Source organism: Camellia sinensis, chromosome 12, assembly GCF_055761805.1.
Source record: "Camellia sinensis isolate YWXY chromosome 12, ASM5576180v1, whole genome shotgun sequence".
Lineage (NCBI taxonomy): Eukaryota > Viridiplantae > Streptophyta > Magnoliopsida > Ericales > Theaceae > Camellia > Camellia sinensis.
In genome coordinates, this window is record NC_138972.1 from 19,691,852 (window position 1) to 19,700,841 (window position 8,990).

Below are 8,990 nucleotides of genomic sequence, written 5' to 3' on the forward strand. Positions count from 1 at the left end.
AGCGCAAAATAGCGCGACGCGCAAAATAGCGCGATAAAATGCATGCAAAATGCAAGTAATGTGAACAAAACAGTGCGATGAGGTGCGCAAGATAGCACGACAAAATGCATGGAAAACGCAAGTAGTGTGCACAAAACAGTGCGATGACGTGCGCAAGATAGCGCGATAAAATGCGTGGAAAATGCAAGTAATGGTCACAGCGCAAAATAGCGCGATAAAATGCATGCAAAATGCAAGTAATGTGAACAAAACAGTGCGATGAGGTGCGCAAGATAGCGCTACAAAGTGCATGCAAAACGCAAGTAATGTGCACAAAACAGCGCGATGAGGTGCGCAAGATAGCGCGATAAAATGCATGGAAAATGCAAGTAATGGTCACAGCGCAAAATAGCGCGATTCGCAAAACAGCGCGATAAAATGCATGCAAAATGCAAGTAATGTGAACAAAACAGTGCGATGAGGTGCGCAAGATAGCGCGACAAAATGCATGCAAAACGCAAGTAGTGTGCACAAAATAGTGCGATGAGGTGCGCAAGATAGCGCGACAAAATGCATGCAAAACGCAAGTAATGTGCACAAAACAGTGCGATGAGGTGCGCAAGATAGCGCGATAAAATGCATGGAAAATGCAAGTAATGGTCACAGTGCAAAATAGCGCGATGCGCAAAATAGCGCGATAAAATGCCTGCAAAATGCAAGTAATGTGAACAAAACGGTGCGATGAGGTGCGCAGGATAGCGCGATAAAATGCATGCAAAACGCAAGTAGTGTGCACAAAACAGTGCGATGAGGTGCGCAAGATAGCGCGACAAAATGCATGGAAAATGCAAGTAATGGTCATAGCGCAAAATAGCGCGATGCGCAAAATAGCCCGATAAAATGCATGCAAAATGCAAGTAATGTGAACAAAACAGTGCGATGAGGTGCGCAAGATAGTACGACAAAATGCGTGGAAAACGCAAGTAGTGTGCCCAAAACACACTACAACAAAAAGTGTCTTTGGAGACGAAAACTAATGACGAAAATAAATTTTGTCACGAAAGACGTACCATTTAGTGAAGAAAATAATTTTTCGTCTCCAAATGTACCATTTTTAGAGACAAAAATAAAATTTCGTCACCAATCTGCATACATAATAAAAAAATTAGGTGACGAAATTATTTTTCGTCATTATTTATATTTTTTTTGTCACTAAAGATATTCCCGCTAATTTTTCGGATGGTGCCAAATTTTCAAACTTTTGGTGAGGAAAAAATTGGTCACCAATAATAAAATTATTAATGACGAATATATTTTCATCACCAATAATTTTTAATATTTTAATATTATTTAGTGAGAAAACTATTTTTGTGGCTAATAATTTTTTCTTTTAGTGAAGAAATAATTTTGCCACCAAATAAATGGTTTAGTTGCTAAAGGTTTTTTCGAGGAAAATGAATATATTAGCGCCTTAGATATATCAGTTCTTCTTCTCACACATAGATTTGACCACCAAACCTCATCCTACATGACCTCAATATGTTTGGTTTTATTTTCAGAAACTTGTTTCAGATTTATTTTTTTTTGAAAAACTAAAAAAACAAAATTAGTGAAAAAATAAAAAAATTCTTATTATTTTTGTATAATTTTATTTTTAGGAAGTCATAAATAATTTTTAAAATTTTAAAAATATATTTTTAATTGTTATAGTTCTCAAATTAATTTTAATTTTGAAAAACAAAAACAAAAAATTATTTTTATTTTTAATTTCAATTTCAATTTTTTTTTGGGCGATGGGTAGTTTACCTCTCAAAATTTCCTCTTTTTTTTTCTAAGATAGGTAAACCCCTCTTTTGTTCTCTAATTTCTCTCTCTCTCTCTCTCGTTTTGAATAAACACACAAATCAGTTCAGAGAGAATACAATCAAGACCCTTTCTCAATCTCTCTACAAATTCGTGGACTTCTCTTATGGCGAGACCCAATCAAGAAGCAATCGAGACCTTCATGAGCATCACCGCGCGCCCGAGTCGGTTGCCTTGTAAAAACTCGAGGTGAATTTTTAATTTTTTCATTTTCCCCCATCATTTAGCTATCGAAATTCACGATTAATGTGATTGTTTGTCCTAGGGTTTTGTATTGGAGTTTCAATATTTTGTTCATGTGTTGCATTGCGTGTTGGGTCGTTGGAATTAGCTTAAAGTTAGGGGTTTTTTTTATAATTAAAAAAACTGCTTCGATTGTGGATTTAGTCTGTGAGTGCTGTTCTATTCTCATTATCATTTGTAAAGTGATTAATTTTCTAAAACCATCTTTCTGGTGCTGAGGAAACTCAGTAGAACTGTAATTTTCAATCTTCATCGTGTTTTTTTTTTTTTTTTTTTTTTTTTGGGGGGGGGGGGCACCTCATGTGTTTTTGGTTTGAAATGATGTCTCTAAGTCAAAAGAGTTATTTTGGGCTCAGTCAAGAGGAGGTGTATTTTTCCCAGCTCGTTATTATTGTGAATTGAAGATTCCAAATTTTGAATGACCATATTTTATATATTCTGGGCAAGCCAATTTTAGCATAAGCTTCATGTGGTCGTAAATGAATGCTTTTGTTATCCTGAAGGATTAATTTGCATTATAGATAGCTCAAGGGCATTGATGTCACAGTATTTACTAATTGATGGTGGATGTCTTTGGAATTGATTACAGCTTTTCTTTTCTTTTCTTTATGGTTTGTTATTTATTAGGGTCCTTGTTTATGAAGGTGTGTGACTATATGTGAGCTACCACAACCATCCTTTATCGGGTCGAATTATGTCACAGATAAGCCAGTAAGCATGACTGTAGTAGATTTAGAATTGGTAACCACTCAGCATGTTTGGGATTGTTGGATATAGTTAGACACATTTTATGATTCTTATGTTTAGTTTTGTTGGATATTTGAATAAAATTTGGGATATTGAAATGCATTTGATATTAATTTGGTTACATTAGTAATTGTTATGATGTGTTAAGCTTAGTTTATATTATTTGGTTTGGATATTATAAACTTGGAATTCAGTTGTCCCCCGTTTTAATTCTATTTTGTCCACCATTTTAATTCTATTTTGTCCATTTCTTGGACTTGGCATGGGAGATCTCAAAATCATGATTGGCATGCAAACATGTCGGAATCATATCATATTTGAACCTAGAGAGGGAGCTTTCATATTTGTAGGGACCATTCAACATCCACATGCGTATATGTATTTGTCCACAGACAATCAACGATGAGTCAATTGCATGTCTATATGCATGTGCATATGTTTGCCTTTTTAAATTTTGTTTTTGGTATTAATTTGTTCACCTTCTTTCTTTATTTCTTCATTCCATCTCTTTCTTAACTTCTGTTTTCTCTGTTTCGGCAACTATTGACTTTACAGCAAACTCTTCTATCTTAGGTTGGTCGGCAACCACCAACTCGGTAAGTGATTTTACGTTTAAATTTTGTTTGGTAACATAAGCTAACTTCAAGCTTGGCAATCTTATCATTACTAGTTCCTTTATCAATGCACACTTATTTTTCATATAGCAGTACACAATTTTTGACACAATCACTATGCCCATGTTAGTGTCTAGATTATTTGAACTTTGCCATGATGGTTACCTCATTTGTTGCTGTTGTGGAGGTTTGTTTCTCCTCTTGATAGAATAAACTGATGACCAAAGTGCATTCTCATTGCCATTGTTATGTTGATATACTTCTTGATGACTTATTGGTGGGGAAACTCAACCATTTTTGGTCAAAGGCTTGAAAATTTTGAGAATATGGAATTTTTTTTTCTTGCAGGATGCTACGATTCTTATTCCAATGCTGTCATCCTTGTCCAAAACTAAGGTACACTTCACATTTTTCTTCCTTCTATGTGTAGTTTTTGCTAGTCATAATTGTTATATTTTCTCATATATAAACCAGGTATTGAGCTTTTTCTTAAAATACCCAGACTCATTAAAGTGATGGTACAGCGCTATGACAAAGCTCTAAGAGGCCAAATGGAATACATTGTCAACTTGTCTAGGCCTGGTGCCTTATCCCCATTCGACGAGGCCTTTTATGATTGGTCTCAGCATAAAGCCTCTCATAAAACTGAATCACTTTGCTCTTAATCCCCTCCCTCCTCTCCTCCCCATTAATTTCTAAACTTTTACATAGTTTTGTGTCCTATGGGTGTTAGTCAATTTGTGAAAGAACTGAATATTCCTGTCATAAAGCCCTTGCCTTCTGCCTCCATCTAATTTCTTCCATATGAACAATGTGTCCCAACTCCATTGTGACTTATTCCCTTCCTACTCATTATTTAAAAACTTATGTCTCAATACCAATACAAAAGGGATAGGGAGAAAACTGATATAGTGAATGACTTTCCATAACGGGTATAGTAAAAAATTATAGTGAATGACTAGCGTCAAGGTAAAATGTTTTATATATGTTGATTGTCAAAAATTAAGTTTCTTCTTAATAATGTTATATTTTCTTGTTTTTGTTGGTGTTTCAATTGTGTAGGAACAATCAGTAGCTAATGTGAATAATATGATGCAAATGAAGACAAAACATCGATGTGGATCAAAATCAATCCTGGTCAGGGTATACAGCTCGGTGCGTTCTACTAATTTATTTTGTTGGATTAGTAGGCTTTGTTAGTATATTATGTTTTTGTGTTAATTTAGTAGAAATTTCTTAATCAACTAGGGTAGAATAAAAAAAAAACTTTGACATTTAGGGGCGAAAGGTCACAAAAAAATAGTGAAATATGCATATAAAGATCCGAGAAACATCACAAACACCTTGAGACGGAGCAACATAAGTTGTGCAAACGTATGAAAGAAGCGCGTGGCTCCCAATTTGAAAACTACTTTGAAATTTGCACTATTTCAACACGTAGGCATGAAACTAAGTAAAAAAATGAACTTTTCCAACGCGTAAGCTTGAAAATAGGCCATCGGAGGGCTAAATCGTGTAACAGCCATGAGACGGCCCGGGTAACACCTCAAACACCTCGGGAGGGATCAAAGTAAGTTGCAAAAACTTACGGAACTAGCACGGGACTCACGGTTTGAAAACTAAGTCCAAAAATGCACTTTTTCACACTTAAGCTTGAAAATAGGCCTTTGGGGGCCAAAATCGTGCAACAGCTACGAGACGGCCCGGGAAACACCTCAAACACCTTGGGATGGACAAATGTGAGTTGTGGAAACTTACAGAACTAGTGCGGGACTCCCGGTTCGAAAACTAAGTCCAAAACTACACTTTTTCACACTTAAGCTTCAAAATAGGCCATCGGAGGGCTAAATCGTGTAACAGCCACGAGACGGCCCGGGTAACACCTCAAACACCTCGGGAGGGACCAATGTGAGTTGTGAAAACTTACGGAACTAGCACGGGACTCCCGGTTTGAAAACTAAGTCCAAAAATGCACTTTTTCACACTTAAGCTTGAAAATAGGCCTTCGGAGGCGAAAATCGTGCAACAGCAGCGAGACGGCCCGGGGAACACCTCAAACACCTCAGGAGCGACCAATGGAGTTGTGAAAACTTACGGAACTAGCACGGGACTCCCGGTTTGAAAACTAAGTCCAAAAATGCACTTTTTCACACTTAATATTGAAAATAGGCCTTCGGGGGCCAAAATTGTGCAACAGCCACGAGACGGCCCGGGAAACACCTCAAACACCTTGGGATGGACAAATGCGAGTTGTGGAAACTTACGAAACTAGCACGGGACTCCCGGTTCGAAAACTAAGTCCAAAACTGCACTTTTTCACACTTAAGCTTCAAAATAGGCCATTGGAGGGCTAAATCGTGTAACAGCCACGAGACAGCCCGGGTAACACCTCAAACACCTTGGGAGGCACCAATGTGAGTTGTGGAAACTTACGGAACTAGCACGGGACTCCCAGTTTGAAAACTAAGTCCAAAAATGCACTTTTTCACACTAAAGCTTGAAAATAGGCTTTCGGGGGCCAAAATCGTGAAACAGCCACGAGACAGCCCCGGGAACACCTCAAACACCTTGGGATGAACCAATGTGAGTTGTGGAAATTTACAAAACTAGCACGGGACACCCGGTTTGAAAACTAAGTCCAAAAATGCATTTTTCCACACTTAAGCTTGAAAATAGGCCTTCGGGAGCCAAAATCGTGCAACAGCCACGAGACGGCTTGGGAAACACCTCAAACACTTCAGGAGGGACCAATCTGAGTTGTAGAAACTAACGGAACTAGTACGGGACTCCCGATTTGAAAATTATGTCCAAAAATGCACTTTTTTACACTTAAGCTTGAAAATAGGCCTTCGGGGGCCAAAATCGTGCAACAGCCACGAGACGGCTCAGGAAACACCTCAAACACCTCGGGACGGACCAATAGCACAGGACTCTCGGTTTGAAAACTAAGTTCAAAATGTATTTTTTTACACTTAAGCTTGAAAATAGGCCTTCGGGGGCCAAAATCGTGCAACAGTCACGAGACGGCCTGGGGAACAACTCAAACACCTCGGGATGGACCAATGTGAGTTGTGGAAACTTACAGAACTAGCATGAGACTCCTTGTTCGAAAACTAAGTCCAAAAATGCACGTTTTTACACTTAAGCTTGAAAATAGGCCTTCGGGGGCTAAAATCGTGCAACAGCCACGAGACGGCCTAGGAAACACCTCAAACATCTCGGGATGGACCAATGTGAGTTGTGGAAACTTACGGAACTAGCACGGGACTCCCGGTTTGAAAACTAAGTCCAAAAATGCATTTTTCCACACTTAAGCTTGAAAATAGGCCTTCGAGGGCCAAAATCGTGCAACAGTCACAAGACGGCCCGGGGAACACCTCAAACACCTCGGGAGGGACCAATGTGAGTTGTGGAAACTAACGGAACTAGCACGGGACTCCCGGTTTGAAAACTATGTCCAAAAATGCACTTTTTTACACTTAAGCTTGAAAATAGGCCTTCGGGGGCAAAATCGTGCAACAGCCACGAGACGGCCCGTGAAACACTTCAAACACCTCGGGATGGACCAATGTGAGTTGTGACTCTCGGTTTGAAAACTAAGTCCAAAAAAGTATTTTTCCACACTTAAGCTTGAAAGTAGGCCTTCGGGGGCCAAAATCGTGCAACAGCCACGAGACGGCCTGGGGAACAACTCAAACACCTCGGGATGGACCAATGTGAGTTGTGAAAACTTACGGAACTAGCATGAGACTCCCGATTCGAAAACTAAGTCCAAAAATGCACCTTTCCACACTTAAGCTTGAAAATAGGCCTTCGGGGGCCAAAATCGTGCAACAGCCACGAGACGGCGTAGGAAACACCTCAAACACCTCGGGACGGACCAATGTGAGTTGTGAAAACTTACGAAACTAGCATGAGACTCCCAGTTTGAAAACTAAGTCAAAAAATGCACTTTTCCATACTTAAGTTTGAAAATAAGCCTTCGGGGGCCAAAATCGTGCAACAGCCACGAGACGGCCCGGGAAACACTTCAAACACCTCAGGACGGACTAATGTGAGTTGTGGAAACTTACAGAACTAGCACGGGACTCCCGGTTTGAAAACTAAGTCCAAAAATGTATGTTAAATTCTATATGTTATGGATAAAATAATAGTTGTCTAACTGACATTTTTTTTTTTTTGTGTTTCATTTTTTTGCAGATTCGAGATTTGATATGGACGTGTTTGGTAATTTGGAGGGCCGATGGTAGCTCATTTTGTGTTTTGGTCATATTACCTTACATGTATTTTGGTTGTGTTGTAAATTTTATATTTTTATTAGTATTACGGGGCATGTTTGGTAATCTGCCCTTGATATTTTATTTTTGTTGATATTAGTAGACATGTTTTTTGTTGGATATTAGGAGATGTGTTTGGTAATCTGCATACGGTTGATATTATATTTTTGTGGATATTAGTAGTTTTTTGTGGATATTAGGAGACATGTTTATAATCACCATGCAGTTCATATTGTATTTTTGTGGATAGTGTTAAAATTCGATTGCGATGTTTATGAAAATGAACAGATTTTTCTATTGGTTTGTAATAGATATTTTATTGAATATGTTATTGAAATGCGCAGGGAATTGTTACTGAAAAGAAAAAATTTCGAAAGAAAATAGTACACCTATTTTCAAAATTTTTAAATTTTATTAGTGACGAAATAAAAAATGTCGCTATTAGTTTTCAAAAAACATGACGAATAATTTTGTCACATTTGCTGAGTATTTCGTCGCTAAATTGAAATATTTGGTAACAAAATATTATTTGTCATTGAATAATTTTCTTTTTTGCTCATTTTAGTGACGAATTTTTTTGTCACCTTAATCTATATCATTGGTGATGAAAACTTTCGTCACTAAAATATATTTGGTGACGAAATATTTTGTCGCAAAAAATAATTAAAATAAAATATTATTTAGTTTTGGTGACGAAATTGATGTTTTAGAGGACGAAAAATTTAACATTTGGAGATGAAACATTTCGTCACCAAAAATGAAAAATAGGTGACGAAACTGTTTTTCGTCACCAGGTACTTTTTGTGACGACGTATAGGCCACGAACGTGGTGACAAATTTTTTTCGTCACAGATCACTTTAGTGACGAAATTTTGATGTTTGGAGACGAAATCAGTCTGTCACCAAAGGCCCTTTTTGTTGTAGTGACAGTGTGATGAGGTGCGCAAGATAGCGCGATAAAATGCATGGAAATTGCAAGCAATGGTCACAGCGCAAAATAGCGCGATGCGCAAAATAGCGCGATAAAATGCATGCAAAATGCAAGTAATGTGAACAAAACAGTGCGATGAGGTGCGCAAGATAGCACGGCAAAATGCATGCAAAACGCAAGTAATGTGCACAAAACAGTGCGATGAGGTGCACAAGATAGCGCGATAAAATGCATGGAAAATGCAAGTAATGGTCACAGCGCAAAATAGCGCGATAAAATGCATGCAAAATGCAAGTAACGTGAACAAAACAGTGCGATGAGGTGCGCAAGATAGCG

At 38.1% G+C, this 8,990-nt stretch overlaps 1 long non-coding RNA gene across 1 annotated transcript; it reads left to right on the forward strand.

Moving 5' to 3' along the window:
• The first annotated feature begins 1,777 nt into the window (after nt 1-1,777).
• LOC145804404 (uncharacterized) lies at nt 1,778-8,020 on the forward strand. The gene is made up of 5 exons (XR_014346056.1): nt 1,778-2,031; nt 3,388-3,428; nt 3,795-3,842; nt 4,509-4,601; nt 7,647-8,020. It is a non-coding gene; the product is annotated as an uncharacterized LOC145804404 (long non-coding RNA).
• Nucleotides 8,021-8,990: the final 970 nt, after the last annotated feature.